This window comes from Pantherophis guttatus, chromosome 7 (assembly GCF_059756535.1).
Source record: "Pantherophis guttatus breed Tessera chromosome 7, ASM5975653v1, whole genome shotgun sequence".
NCBI lineage: Eukaryota > Metazoa > Chordata > Lepidosauria > Squamata > Colubridae > Pantherophis > Pantherophis guttatus.
Genome location: NC_142069.1, coordinates 53,706,562 through 53,722,389, shown reverse-complemented (window position 1 = coordinate 53,722,389; position 15,828 = coordinate 53,706,562).

The window sequence follows — 15,828 nt, the reverse complement described above, 5'->3', positions numbered from 1 at the left end:
AATTTCCATTTTAGCACTCCCAGGAGATAGATTTCAGGTAGAAAATTAATATCCTCATTTAATATTTCTTGGACCCATTTTTGTATTTTTTTCCAGAATTTCCTCACTTCCGGACACGTCCACCACATATGGTAGAAGGTACCTTGATGGTGGCCGCATTTCCAGCACTTGGGGCTTGCATTTGGATAGATCTTTGCAATTCTAGATGGTGCTAAATGCCAACTATACAGCATTTTGTACTGATTCTCCTTATAACTTATTGCTCTTGTCAATTTAAGATTGCTGTTCCATATTTCTTCCCAATCATCTAAATTTATCTTTGAATCAATATTTTTTCCCCAAGCAATCATTTGGTCTTTAAGTATTTCTCCTTCTCGACTTCTGGTTTGCTGCTTGTTCCCGCTGGACGCTCCTCCGGGATCGTCGAACCCACTGCCTGTAAGAGCCGCCTTTTTCAGCGGAATGGCGGCTCGAAAAAACTCCGTTTCCATTAGGAAACGGAGATAGAGCCGGCTGGGGTGGGTAGAGTCCTCTGCCTAATCCCAAAAGTTTTTTATTTACTTTTGGGAGGGAGCGGAAGAGACTCCCCGTATCCCCAGCCGATGCTCCGGGCTCTGGGAAATCTCTGCTACACGCAGAGCTAGGGGGCAAAAGCAAGCCTGTAAATCTGTCAAATAAATTAATTAAAGAAGATATGAGCTGGACCTCTGATCCTGAAGCGCAAGTATTCTTTTTATTCTATTTTGCCTAAGAAGTGAAGTGAAGGGAAAAAAAGTTTTTTTTTAAAATGGCGATTGCTGCTGCAGCTTGAAGAGAGGCTGAAAGGGAAACTCCTTCCGTTTTCAATTACAAAGTAGCGGAATGAATACTTTTGGCTGTAACTGAAGGCAAAATCTCACTCTCACTTCTGTTTTTTTTTCTTTTTTTTTTCTTCTTCTCTCTTTGAGGATCTGATATTGATCTTGGTTGGAAAAAAAGTTTTTTTTCTCTCTTTTCCAGTAAATTTTGTCTGCGTGGAAAAATGGCACTGAGACTTATAAAACTAGACAAACAGGCAGTGGGGGGGGGATTCCCCCATTAATAAATTACATCAACAAGTTTTAACTCTCCAGTCTCAGAAACCTGACTTTAATATAATAGAATTTCTTCTTGAGGAGATTGTAAGAAGGGATGAGATTGTGAATCAGCAACTTGAAAAATTTAAGTTGGAAATCAAAGAAATTGGTAAATTGGTGAAATCTAAGTTTGGCTTTTTGGATCGAAAGATTTTAAAAGTAGCTAATGGCTTAGCAGACTTTATGACTCAGTTGGAAGCAAATACTAACTCTAAAATGAAAGAAACTGAGGAGAATTTGGATGACAAGATCCAAAAAATTAAAAAGGATTTGGCAAACATTCAGGATAATAGTTCAGAAGACAAACTTAAAATGGAGGCTGATCAAAAGACTGTTAATGAAGAAAATGTACAACAGAGAATTGAAAGAGAAGTTTTAATGATCCAATACAATTTTACAGAATATGCAATTAGACTGAGAGGTTTGCAGGAAGATGACAGAGATTTAAGGAAGATATCTTCTGAAATTCTGGCTGGGATTTTAAAGGTTCAACCTGATGAAGTGTTTTGCAGGATTGACAGAATTTATAGAATAAACTCCTGGTTGGCAAAACAAAGGCAATTGCCTAGAGATGTGGTGATTTATTTTACAGACAAAGAAATTAGAAATAATATTGTCCAGAATTCTTATGATTCTGCTTTGCAATTTCGTGGAAGGAAGATCTGGATTTTTAAGGAACTCCCGCCCAAGATGTTAATGGAGAGGAAGAAATTTGGTTTTCTAGTGAATGAGTTAAAAAAAAGGAATATTCTATTTAGGTGGGACGTCCCAGTTGGTTTAATATTGAGACACCAAGGAGTAAGATACCAACTGAATACTGTCGAAAAAGCGGAAGAATTTTATCAAAAATTTTTAAAAATAAATCTAACATCTTTAGGCATAACACAGGACAAGCAAAAGGAGTTGGAAATAAAGGGAAAACATCAAATTACAGAGGCTGTGGTAGATAAACTGTCTTTGGACTCCTTGGATACCCCAGCTGGACTGTCTATAAATTTGAGAGCAGTGTCATCTGATTCTAATGTGATGAACTATCAACTTACAGACAAGTGCGTAAATCACCCAGTTGATATACAAGTGATGGAAAAGACATATGAGATAATAAAACAAAACCAACAAGATCAATTTACAAAGCAGAATGACAACCGATCAGCTGATACACAACTTGTAGGAAGGAAATCTGGATGGAAATGCAACCCGCAAAAGAAAAAGAAAAGAAACAGATCTCGTAGAAATAGTAGTTTCTAAACCAAGCAACAGTGAAGCCAGGGATTTTTAAAAAAAATAAATGAATATGTGAAAAGATATTGGAGGCGAATTATCGTTTAATACTATCTTGAGGAAAGTGGCAGATCTCTGCAATGCCGTGATTTTGGGATGTGGAAAGAGCCTTACATTGTTGGATTTGAACTATCTATTTTGGATTTCTTTTACCGATAAATATATTATATCTATTTTGAGTTACAAGGCAAGAGAGTCATGCTGGGGCATGCAGAAGATCTGGCTGTTACCCACTAAGATGATGGGGATTTATAATCCTGATGAAAACCACAATTACAACTATATGGAATATAATTATAATGTCACTCGGGTGGTTGTTTTTACTTTTATATATACATGAGGATATTCATTATTGATGGGGGCAGAAGATGACTGAAGATTTTGAATAAACTGTTGCACCAGGATGCTATGTTACCCTATTATGGATGACGGATTTAACAATCTAGTGGAAAGACATCAAAGAAGATACTAAATGAATTATAAATTTAAAGTTATTGTCTTTTCTCTTTTTATAAAATGGAATGTATATATAGACATATGTATATTTCAGCAGAGTGGGCAGTGGATTATATTTAGAATTGTAGTGCATGGTAATCTTGCAGGAAACTGGGTTGAAATAGGCTAGTTTAGTGATTGATTAGTTTAAGAAAAAGGATTTTTAAGTTATATATTTTGGGGAGTGGAAGAATTGGATAGAACTGAATAAATTTGGAGAAGGCTGCTTTGAAATGTTAAATTAATATATATAAAAGTAAAAGTTATGTTGTTGTAATAATAATAATATTTTATAAGTTTGGGGGAGGAGAAAAAGGGTAGATTGTGAAAAGCGGAGAAAAGCGGAGTTATAAGAATACTATGCTAAGGGTCAGTACTTTGAGGAGTGAGTAAGGGCATGGTAAAATATTATGTAATTAATTATGAATTAGCTTATTGTTGTGAAGAAGAAGTCACAGGGGGGGATGGGTGGTGAGGGCGGGTTGGGGAAGAAGGGAGGAAAAGGGGGAAAAACTTGTATTTGAAAAACTTTTTCAATAAAAAAAAAAGTATTTCTCCTTCTCTATCATATTCGAGCAGGTAGGAGTATAATTTAGCTAATAGTTTATTCTCATTGCCTAACCATATCTTATCAAAGCTATTTGTTCCCGCTTCTATTCCCTCTTCCTGTTTATCTTTCCTGTATCGGGATTTTATCTGTAAGTAGGGCCACCAATCTATATGGATCCCTTGCTCTTTCAATGTCTCATTAGATTTGAGGTTGCCGCTGTTGTCTAAAATGTCTTGGTACGTAAACATTTTCTCTCTGCTTATTGTGTTTGGGTAGTTCATTGCCTCCATTGTAGAGATCCATTTTGGGAATTTAAAGTAATGTTTATGCCTAATTTCTTTCCATGTCTTCATTAATGTATCTCTAATTTTCTGTCGGTGGAAACATATCCCTGCCCCCTTTCCTTTATCCCAAAGGTAGGCATGCCAGCCTCTTAGCAGATCATGCCCTTGCAATTGTAGAATTCTTTTGTTTCTTAATGTGGCCCACTCTCGTAGCCATACTAAATTGACAGCTCTGTGGTATATCTCCCAAACTGGGAGCCCAAATCCACCTTTACTTCTTTTTTCCTGCAAAGAACGTAACGCAATTCTCGGTTTTTTTCCCTCCCCAAATGAATTTCCTTACTATCATGTTTAGATTCGAAAAGAATTTTTTGTCAATGCTAACTGGAGTGGTTTGAAACAAATATATTAATAATTATAAATCTTGCTTGATTTTTGTCAGTAATGGCGTATAATTATCCTCCTTCAAGGTCGAGCATCTAGCGGTAATCCATATCCCTAAATACTTTATCCTTTTAACTATTTGGATGCCCAAATTTTCTATTAATATTTCCTGTTCTCTTTTCGGGATATTTTTTGTTAACATTTTAGTTTTTGTCATATTTAATTTAAATCCAGATAACTTCCCGTACTCGTCTATCTCTTTCAATACCTTTGGCCCAGTTTTTAACGGGTCCTCCATGATCAACGCTACATTGTCAGCGAAAGCTTGAATTTTGAAGGTTTCATTCCTAATTACCAGTCCGTGTATTTTGTTATTTTGCCTAATATTCCTTAACAGTATCTCCAGAGCTAATATAAATAAGAGTGGAGAAAGTGGACAGCCTTGTCTTACCCCTTTACCGATCCGAAAAGTTTTGGTCATGTCTCCATTCAGTATAATATTTGCACTCTGCTTGTCATAAATTGTTTTTATCGCATTCTCGAAGCATTCCCCAAAATTCATTCTTTTAATCTGCTGGATCATAAATCCCCAATTTAGGTTATCGAACGCCTTCTGGGCGTCGAGAAAGACCAAGGCCAACTGTTTCTCGGAGTGTATTTCATAATGCTCCAACACATCCATAACCACTCTCATATTAGTTCTGATCTGTCTTCCAGGGAGGAACCCGTTTTGGTCGGGGTGGATCCAATTATTTAGTATTATCTTCATCCTACCTGCTAATATTCCCATAAATATTTTATAATCGGTGTTGAGTAAGGAAATCGGCCTGTAATTCTTTATTTGTTTGGGGTCGGTACCTTCTTTTTCTACCAATGTGATGAACGCCTCCTTCCACGATTCTGGAATCCTGCAGCCTCTCAGGGCCTCGTTGCATATTGCCAGAAGTTTCGGTACAAGTATTTCTTCCAGTTCCTGGTTTTTATACAATTCTCCTGGGAGGCCGTCAGGGCCAGGGGTTTTATTGCTCTTTAATTTAGATATTGCCCCCTTCAATTCCTCTATTGTAATTTCTCTATTTAACATTTCCCTTTCCTCCTCCTTTATCTGCGGCAGTTCCCCTTTGGCGAGGTATTGATTAATAATGTCAATTGAGGTTTCCTCCTCTCTGTATAATGTCTCGTAATATTGTCTGACGAACTCGAGTTTCTCGTCCACTTCCTCTAATATTTTGCCTTCCCGATTCTCCAAGCAATCTATAATCCCCTTCTCCTTCTCTTTTTTTAACTTATACGATAACCATCTCCCTGGCTTGTTTGCATTATCAAAATGATATTGTTTAGATTGTTTGATTTTTTTTGCCAATTCTTCCTGTTCTAATAAGTTTAATTTATGTCTTATTGTCATCCATTGTTCTTTTTTTCAGTATCACTGGGATCTCATTGTAGTCTCTTCTCTGCTTCTTCCAGCTGGATTAGCAGATCCTTCTGAGCCTTCCTTTTTTCTTTATTGTTATATATATTATATGATATTACTAATCCCCTCAAATAAGCCTTCATTGTATCCCAAACGCATGTTGAGGGCCTTTCCTGATTCTCATTCTCCTCAAAAAACAATTGTAAATCTCTCTGGAGCTTTTTAGTAAACCCTACATCTCTAAGAATATAGGTATTTAATCTCCATCTCCTTCGTTTAACCCTGTTTGGGCTCTTCCACTTTATCTCTAATGGGTTGTGATCAGCCCACACATTTGGGGTGATTTCAACCGAGTTGATTTCTAACCCCAGGCTTCTACTGACCCATACCATGTCAATCCTTGAACAGGACTTCTGAGGGCTTGAATAATAGGTAAATTGCTTGTCATTAGGATGTAATACTCGCCAGAGATCTACTAAATTGTGCTCATCGACTAAGTCAAAAAAAGTTTTGGGGAGTCTTTCCCGTTTGTTCTTTTTCGCTATCCCACTCTTATAATCCATTTCCGGGTTTACTACCCCATTAAAATCGCCAATAATGCAAATGTTTCTATGTCCCAATTCACCTATTTTGTGGCATAATTTCCTATAAAATTCTCCTAAATTCCTATTTGGAGTATAAATAGCTACTACTAAAATTGGAATACTGCCCCTCTTGATTTCAATTGCCAGTATCCTCCCTTTATCATCCGAATATTTAAGTTCAGCAATAATTCCTTTCTTTACATATAACGCTACTCCCCCCCTTTTTTTCTCTGTTAGAGAGGTAAAGGTTTTGCCAAATTTCACAAATTCCAAATATTTCCTCTCCTCTCTCCTTATATGGACTTCTTGGAGACATATTATTTCTGAATTAGATTTAATTAATTTTGAGAATATTTGCTTCTGCTTCCCTCCATTGTTTAGACCATTGACATTGACAGACAGCAATTTCCAACCCTCCATTTGTCCGACTAGCTACCTAGTTTTTATTTGCTCTTACTGCTCTTTGTGGTCTTTGTCTCTTTCCTTTGGTTTCTTTGATTTCCTTCTTCTCTAGCTCCTTTTCCTCTGGTGTTCCTTCTTTGGATTTTCTTAACTGTATGTTGATTTCTTCCTGGGAGGCTATATCTAATTCCTCCTTACTACTTTGGTCTTCCTCTGCACCCCTCAGCTGGTCCAAAAGTTCTTGTGCAGAGACAAGGCTATCAATCTTGATTCTTTTCCCTTGCCAGGTGATGAGCATCCCCTCTGGTAAGATCCATCTGAAGGGGATACTCCTCTTGTTTAGCTGAATCGCCAGGAACCTATAATCTCTTCTCAGATCTCGAACCCTCTTTGGAACTTGTTTCAATACTATTACCTCTTTACCTTTAAAACTTGCAGGTTCTTCTCTTACTATGTTATATAACATATCTTTCACTTTCTTCCGGGCGAATCTGACATGGACTTCTCGAGGGAGCTTATTCCTCCTGGCATAGTTGGTTTGGACCCTGTAAATTTCGTCCAACTCTTTTATAATATTGTCTTTGTCCTGTTGTAATATTCCAGCTATTAAGTCCACCATAACATTCCCCAAATCTTCGTCCTTGTCCTCTACCACATTTTGAAAATGAAGGTAAAAAGCTGCCCGGTCCATTTCAAGCTGGATAATAGAGTCCTCCAACTCCCTATTCTGGGCCATTAATTTCTGATCCATCGAGTCAAGGTTCCTTTCATTCTGCTCCACCCTTGTCTCGACCTTCTTTATCTTTTCCTCATTGTTGTGAATGGACTCTGAATCTCACTCATTTTCTGATCGATGGAATGGATATCAGTTTTTAATTCTACATGGTTATTGGTCATCTTTTCTTGTAGCAAAAGCATAGTTTCTTGAATTGTTGATAGGGTCACCTGTATCGCTTGAATGGTTGGTAAAATTGCTGATTTGTCTGCTTTAGTTAGCGCTTCAGTGGATTTTTGCGGGGCCGGAGAGGACATTGTTAGTGCAGGATTAGATGATGTTTTCTTTCCGGCTTTAAATACTGCCGATGAAATACTTGTCATTTCTTTTAAAATTCTCTTCTGATTTGTCAGAATTGCCTCAATGTTCTTCCAAATTGTCATGCACTATTCTCACTCTAGTAATAAGATTGACCTGATTCATCCAATCGTAGGTTTACTCAATTTCCCACTCAGCTCACAGTTCAACTCACAACAATTCATTCGATTATTATTATTTAAGCTTATATATAAATATAAACTAGATATTATACAGTAAAAACTATCAATGAGATACAGTTGTCCAATCCAGACCAATATGTATTAATAAATTCTTAAACCCTTCAATAATCAATTTTCAATATTCACCCAATCGTGCTATTGCACACTTATTAAGTTCATTAAATCTAATCAATAATTTAATTTTATATATATAAATATATTCTATATATTTTAATTCTATATAATCTAAGATAAGTGTAAATATAGGTATCAATTTAATAGCAACAGGGAGATATAGATAAAGATATAAATAAAGGAGTGATTATAGAATTATAGAATAATAAGTAAGATAATATTAGTAATTATTAGTAATTAATATCAAGGCCTATCAATAATATTTTTTTAAAAAAATTGATTACTCTTATTATTTAATTAAGTACTACCACAATCAAAAAAGGTTCTTCCATGTAACGAAATAGTTCAGTTAATTAATTGCTGGGAAGTCTCCAACAGATCCACGGGACAGTTAAATCTTAATAAACAGAGTGCTGTTGGAAGAAAAGCACCGCAGCTCAGAGCAACTCAAAATTGTTCCTGCTGTCAAGCTTCAAATGCGCGTTGTAATTTATGGCTGCACTTCCGGTTTCTCCCTTCGGGAGAGCCTGGGTAACAAAGAGTTAACAGCTGCAAAATTTTGTTTTGATGTTTCCTCACAATGTTATATTCAATGTCCAGTCTGAGCTATTCTGTCCACCTTCGCTGCAAAGTCAAGAAGAAAAAAATACAGCTTCTAAATTCGCCTTCCCCCGCCTCGGCAAGTTCTCCTTCCTCCTCGCAGTTTTGCCAGCAATCCACACTTCCGATCTGCTCTGTCACTTGCAGTCGCCGCCTCTCCACCACCCTGAGCACTTTCGGCTGGCTCCACTCGCAAGTTCTTAAGATCAGCTCTCACGATCTCCAGGGATTATGGTTGGGTTTCCTTCTCACGTTAACCGTTCCGAGCTTCTCGCTTCCTCATTGTTGTTGGTTGTCGCGGCCTCGGATCCGCCATTAGATGGTGGACGTGCCCATGCCAGTTTGACAGAGGAATCTGTCCAAGCGGGAGATGTTTGCTCGTCGATCTCCCACTCTTCAGATCCCCTCTCTAGTCCGAGACGCTCTCCAGGCTATCTCGCCCCTCAGGGTCCCCAAGACACGGTGAAAAAGACAGTGTCGTGGAGCAGAGCTTGCTCACACAACACCCTGTCGCCACGATTCCCAACTGGAAGTCAGGGGATTTAGATATTAAGCCCTTGTCATGGACAGATCATTCTCTCCTTCACTTAGACTTTCGAGCCGCTTCCCCTCGCCGCAGGGAGACAGAACTGACCAGGTGGTTCCCTCCCAGGCACCTGATGGACCCTGATAGGTTCTTGACAGAGCTTGGGCCATTTCCTGAGACTCTGGCACACGACTCGACTGAAGACCTGGTGGCCGCCTGGGATAGGGTGGCCACCGGGGCTTTAGACCGCGTCGTGACTTTGCGGCCTCTGACCCAATGTTGATCTCAATTGGCTCCTTGGTTCTCCGAGGAGCTGAGAGAGATGAAACATCGGAAAAGACGCCTAGAAAATGTCTGGAGGACGAGTCAATCTGATTCCGACCGAACACTGGTGAGGTCTTATATCAAGACCTACCTAGTGATGATAAAAACGGCAAAATCTAACTATTTTTCTGCTTTTATTGCATCTGCAGAGAACCGCCCAGCTGCTCTGTTTAGGGTGACCCGTTCCCTTCTTCGGGGGGGGGGGAGTGCAGGAAGGCTCCTTGCAGGGTCGAGCTGAGGAGTTTGTGCAGTTCCTGCATGATAAAGTCGCTCGGATTCGGGAAGGCTTGGACTCCGACTGGGTGAGTCCGGGGGAGGAGACGAGGGTAGGTCTTGAGAACATTATCTGGGAAGAGTTTGACCCTGTAGCTCCCAAGGACGTGGACAGGATTCTGGGTAGGCTTAGTGCTGCCACATGTTTATTGGACCCGTGTCTCTCCTGGTTGGTACTGGCCTCACGGGAGGTTACACGAGGCTGGCTCCAGGGGATTATAAATGCTTCTCTGAGTGAGGGGACCTTTCCTGCCGCCTTGAAGGAGGCGGTGGTGAGGCCCCTCCTCAAGAAGCCTTCCCTGGACCTGGCTGTATTAGCAAATTACCATCCGGTCTCCAAACTTCGCTTTGTGGTGAAGGTTGTTGAGAGTGTGGTGGCACGACAGCTCCTCCAGTACCTGGATGAAGCTGTCTATCTGGACCCTTACCAGTCAGGCTTCAGGCAGGGGTACAGCACGGAAACGGCATTGGTCGCATTGCAACAGGTATCTCCCTGGATTTGCATGCAAACGTGACTCCTGTGGACTCCCTTCCCCCTTATGCCCAGGCAAATTTGATATCCGCCAGGAAGCTCTCGCTCCTGGTGTTTAATGTGTATCTTCCTCCTGGGGGCTCTCACCGGGACTTGGATGAGCTGTGGGCCGGTCTGGAAGACTTTCTCGCTACCATCACACTTAGATTCCCTCATTCTCTGGTTCTTCTGGTGGGGGATTTAAACGCCCGCACTGCGGGGACTTGGGAAACCCTGGTTGCCTCTCGTTGGTGGACAGGCCCGACTAGGAATGACCATCCCCTGGATACCTTGAAAGGGAGACTCTCCAAGGATCGGAAAGTTGACAAAGCGGGGACTTGTCTAGCTCTTCTTACCGTCAAACTAGACCTCTTCCCCTTAATGGAAGATGTGCCCCAGATGTCCCTGGGGAATTTACCCACTTGGCCAAAAATGGCAACAGCACAATAGACTATACCTTGGTTTCGAGAGCCTTTTTGCCATACATTTCCTCCTTCAAAGTAGACGACAGGATTTTCAGTGATCACCTTCCTCTCATTACACGGCTATATAGACCTCAAGACCATTCTGCTCATGCTGTCTCAATAGACTCTAATTCCAGAGGCTCCCTGATGTTGCCGAAATGGTCAAAGTCTCTGGCCCTTTTTCACGCATGCTTTTATCATCAAGAAGCAGCCAATACTTTGTCAGCCTTAATCGGCACCAAGGCTACACCCGGTGTACTACTGACCGCCTTCACTGAGTGTTTAAGCGGTCTTACAGTCTCCTTTCAGCCCCCCACTCTTAGCCTTGGTAGAGTTTCCCAGAGGAAGGGAGCCCCTTGGTTTAACTCACAGTGCAAACAAGCCAGGAACCATATGAGATTTATATATTCTGCTCACAAACGAACAGGTTCATCGACACACACACACCCCCGCTTATTTCGAGGCCAAGAAGGCATACAAGCTAGTCCTTTCAAGAGCCAAGCAAGACTGGCACCGGCTAAGGTGGAATGCACTACTAGAGGCCGCGAAACCCAACAACCCTCGAGATTTCTGGAGTCTGTTAAACAGGAGGCCAACTAGTAGGCTCACTCACTCCATCTCTGCCACCACATGGGAACTCTTTCTATACCGAGTCTTTTACGATACTGACGTGCCAGTTTCTTTGACCTCAGACTCTTTCCCTAACCACCTTCCCAGATGGCCTCCTGTGGAACCATCCACGATTGCCAAACTAATTGAACAACTCAAACTTCGAAAAGCTCCCGGTCCGGATCTCATCCCAGCCGAAGCCATTCTAGCCCATAAGGACTGGTGGACCCTGGTTCTCACCGAGGTATTTAATGCGATCAACCAGATGGGCCTCATCCCCAAGCTCTGGAAGGATGCCATAATTATCCCAATACATAAGAAAGGCGCCCATTCTGATCCCAGCAACTTCCATAACATCAGTCTTCTTTCAATTTTGGGGAAACTCTATGCCCGTTATCTCCTGTCCAAACTGGTCCAAACAATTCAAGACTCTGAGGCCTTGGCTTCCTCAAAAATCTGGTTTATTGGGTACATCATATCAGCACGGTCAAAGGTGAAACCAACATTGAATAAGTCCTGAGTTTTTGGTATAATTAAATAATACTTCTTCACCCCCCACCGTCACCCTTACTTTCTCAGGCCAGGCGAGGAGTGACTGGGAGGGTGAGGGCGGGGCCAGCCAATGATCAGACAGGGAACCATAGCAGAGGGCCCAAACAGTCTCAAGCTATTCCAGAGCTGCAGGGTTGCCGACACCAAACCAAAGATACTGTTCCAGAACCAAGTTGGTCAGTTCACAAGCCCTGTTAGTTTGAGGATGATGGACGGAGCTTAGCCCCTGGATGGAACCTAAGAACCTTAGGAATTCCCACCAAAATTGGGAGGTGAACTGCACCCTCTTGTCTGAGATGCTATTAGGAATTCCATGTAACCTATGTAACCCCACATATTGAATAAACAGCTTAGCAAGCCCTTTAGCTGTAGGTATTTTAGGGCATGGGACAAAATGCACCTGTTTGGAGAATAAATTTGTAACCATCCAAATGACTGTGTTTCCCCCCACTCTCAGGCAATTCTACTATAAAATCCATAGATATTTCTCTCCAAGGGGCCCTAGGATTGCAACATTCTGGAGGAGTCTGGCGGGCTTCCCTGGGTGCTGTTTTTCTGCTGCACAAATGTGGCAACTGGCCACATAAGTCTCAATGTCCTTTTTCAATGAAGACCACCAAAACTGCTGCTTGATCATGTGTAAGATTTTCATGAAACCAAAATGGGCTTTTGAATCATGGGCCTGTTGCAGAGCAGTCCCCCTCAGACTTTTGGACATGTATAATTTAGCGCCAATCCATGCCAGACCATCTTGCATGATACAATACTTCATGAGGGATATAAACCACTCATCACTCTTTAGTGCCCCTTTCAGCTCCTCACATAAGTCACTGGGAAGCTCTTGTTATAAACTCAATAAAGTTTTTTCAAAAAAAAAAAAAGTCACTGGGAAGCTCAGGCTCCAATTTTTTCTGAGCCCTGGTAACCACAGGGGTGGCCAGGGGTGTTTAGAAGGATGACTTGTCGGATCACTTCAGGCCACCATTATTGTATTGGGGCAGTCTGGACAAAGCATCAGCCATAAAGGTCTTTCCCCTAAGAAAGTAGCACAGCACAATATTAAACTGGTTAAAGTATTGTGCCCAATGAACTTACTGTGAAGTTTTCAGGGCCGACAGATTTTTGTGATCAGTCCACACCTCAAAAGGCTGCTTTGCCCCTTCTAGGAAATATCTCGAAGTTAGTAGTGCTCATTGCATAGCAAAAGCTTATTTCTCCCAAATTGCCCACCTCCTCTCAGTCTCAGTTAATTTCCTGGAGATGTAAGTGCAGTGTTGTAAGGCCCCCTTGGCTTTTGCCTGCAACAACACGGTTCCCACGGCCCCCTCATCTGTAGCATTGGTCTGGACCACAAACGAGGCATCCATGTGGGAGTATTTATGTATGGGTTTGGCAGCAAACAGCTGCTTCAAAAGCTGCTTGGCATTCCATGGTCCACTCAAGGAGTTGGCTAGGCTTAGGCTTGGATTCTTCCTTACTTTTCAAGAGGTTAGTGATGGATAATGCAATTTTAGCAAAAGAAGAGATGAACTGTCTATAAAAATTAGCAAAACCCAGGAAACTTTGCAACTGTGTTCTGTGGGGTGGGGGGGTGGGATGCCCATTCCAAGACACTCACAATTTTTCAGGGTCCATCTCTATCCCCTTGTGTGATATGCAATAGCTCAAGTAGTCAATCTTGTCCTGGTGAAATTCACACTTGGACAATTTAGCATATAGTTCAGCAGTTCTGTGTTTGTTCAGGACTGCACGCACTAACTTCACATGTTCCTCCATAGTCTCGGTGTACATGAGAATATCATCTAAATAAACCAGGACCTCTTTGTACAAATGTTCATGCAGCACTTCATTGATTGATTGCATGAACACAGCAGGCGTCTCTTGAAATCCGAATGGGAGCACTCTGAACTGGAAGTAACCCAGAGGGCAATTAAAGGCAGTTTTCCATTCGTCTCTCTCTTTAATGTGAACTCTGTAGTAAGCTTCCCTCAAGTCCAGCTTAATAAAGATTTTTCCTTTGGTCAAATGTGCCATCACGTCCTTCATTAGCGGCAGCAGGTAAACATACAGTGTTTAACACTTTATAATCCACACAGAGACAAAGAGACCATCTTCCTTGTCATGAAACGACACTGAAGCAGCCACCCACAGTCTAGCTGGTTGGATGAAACCCCCACTTTAAATTCTTGTCAATAAAGGCTCCCAGCTCATCCAACTCTTGCGATCCGGCAAGATCCGGCCATGAATGGTATGAATGAGTTTTAATGTTTTTAATGTTTTTAATGTTAAAATGTTTTTTATAATGATTTTGAATGCATTGTGAGCCGCCCTGAGTCTTCAGAGAGGGGCGGCATACAAATTGAATGAATGAATGAATGAATAAATAAATAAATAATAAACTCCCTTGGAGTCATCAAACTTTTTTTGATTTTTGGCTGTAGAAACTCATGCTGGAGATCTAGCTAATACCCACAATTCTTAAGTTATTTTCCCCTTTAGGATTTTCATCCATGGAATCTTTCCTAGCTCTCTGAGTTTGTTAGAAACAGCTCTTTTAATGTTTAAGACACTGGTTGGATTATTTTCTATTGCTTGTGTTTGCATTATACTGAGTTCCAGTATGACATGGTCACTTTCAACCTAGGTTCTGGAAACTTCCATTCCCTCTATCATTTCTTCTCTATTATTAAAAATTAGCTCCAGTATAGCTTTATTTCTAGTTCCATCCTCTACCTTTTGGATGACAAACTTGTCGGCTAGGTTGGTTAGGAATCTATTTGATCTCCTAGTCACTGCAGAGTTTGTCTCCCAGTTGATATCTGGATAGTTAAAGTTTCCCATTACCACTGTGGTGTACTTTCTACATACATTTGTTAACTGGCTGGCAAAAAGTTCATCTATTTCTTCTGATTGCTTGGGTGGCCTGTAATATACACCTATGGCAATGTCACTTTTTGCCCTTTATATTGACCCATATACATTCTGGAGGGTTTTTATCTTTGAACATGTGCATTTCTGTAGATATGTAGTGATCTCTTATATATAATGCAACTTCACCTCTTCTTTTTGTTGATCTGTTTCTTTTGAACAATTTGTATCCATCCATCAATACATCCCAGTCATGGGTTTTGTCCCACCAGGTTTCTGTAATGGCAGCTATGTCATACCTGCCCTCATTGCTTCTAGTTCACCCTGTTTGTTCCCCAAGTTTTGAGCATTTATATACAAGCATGTAAGACTTCTATGCCTGTCCATGGATATGTTTCCTTCATCTCCTGGTTATTGTTTGAGTTTTTCTTTTTTCTCATCACTCCCTAGCTCATTGTTTGATTTGTTTTCTTGGGATTTCTTGGGGATGATTATTATTATTATTATTATTATTATTATTATTATTATTATTATTATTATTATTAAATTAGTTCAATTTATATGCCAGCTTTCTCCGGAGACTCAGGGCGGCTTATAATGTATTAAAAAAAAATTATAAAAACATTTTAAAATTAAAATATTAAAACCCATTCACACCATTCATGGCCGGATCTCACAAGATTGCAACAGCGAGATCAATGGCCCCAGGCCTGCTGGAAAAGCCAGGTCCTCACCGCTTTTTGGAAGGCCAATAGGGTGGGGGTGGTCCGGACCTCAGGAGGTAACTGGTTCTAGAGAGCTGGGGCAGCCACAGAGAAGGCCCTCTCCCGTGGGCCCACCAGCCAGCATTGTTTAGCTGACGGGATCCAGAGGAGACCAACTCTGTGGGATCTTACCGGTCACTGGGAGCTATGTGGTAGAAGGCGGTCTCAAAGATAACCTGGCCCTGATCCATGTAAGACTTTAAAAGTAATAACCAACACCTTGAATTGTGCCTGGAGACCAATAGGGAGCCAGTGCAGCTCGTGGAGAATTGGTATAATGTGGGTGTATCTAGGTGCACCCACGATAGCTCGCGCAGCTACATTCTGGACCAACTGTAGTCTCCAAACATTTTTCAAGGGTAGCCCCATGTAGAGCGCGTTGCAATAATCTAACCATGAGGTGACAAGGGCATGAGTGACTGTGAGGAGAGCCTCTTGA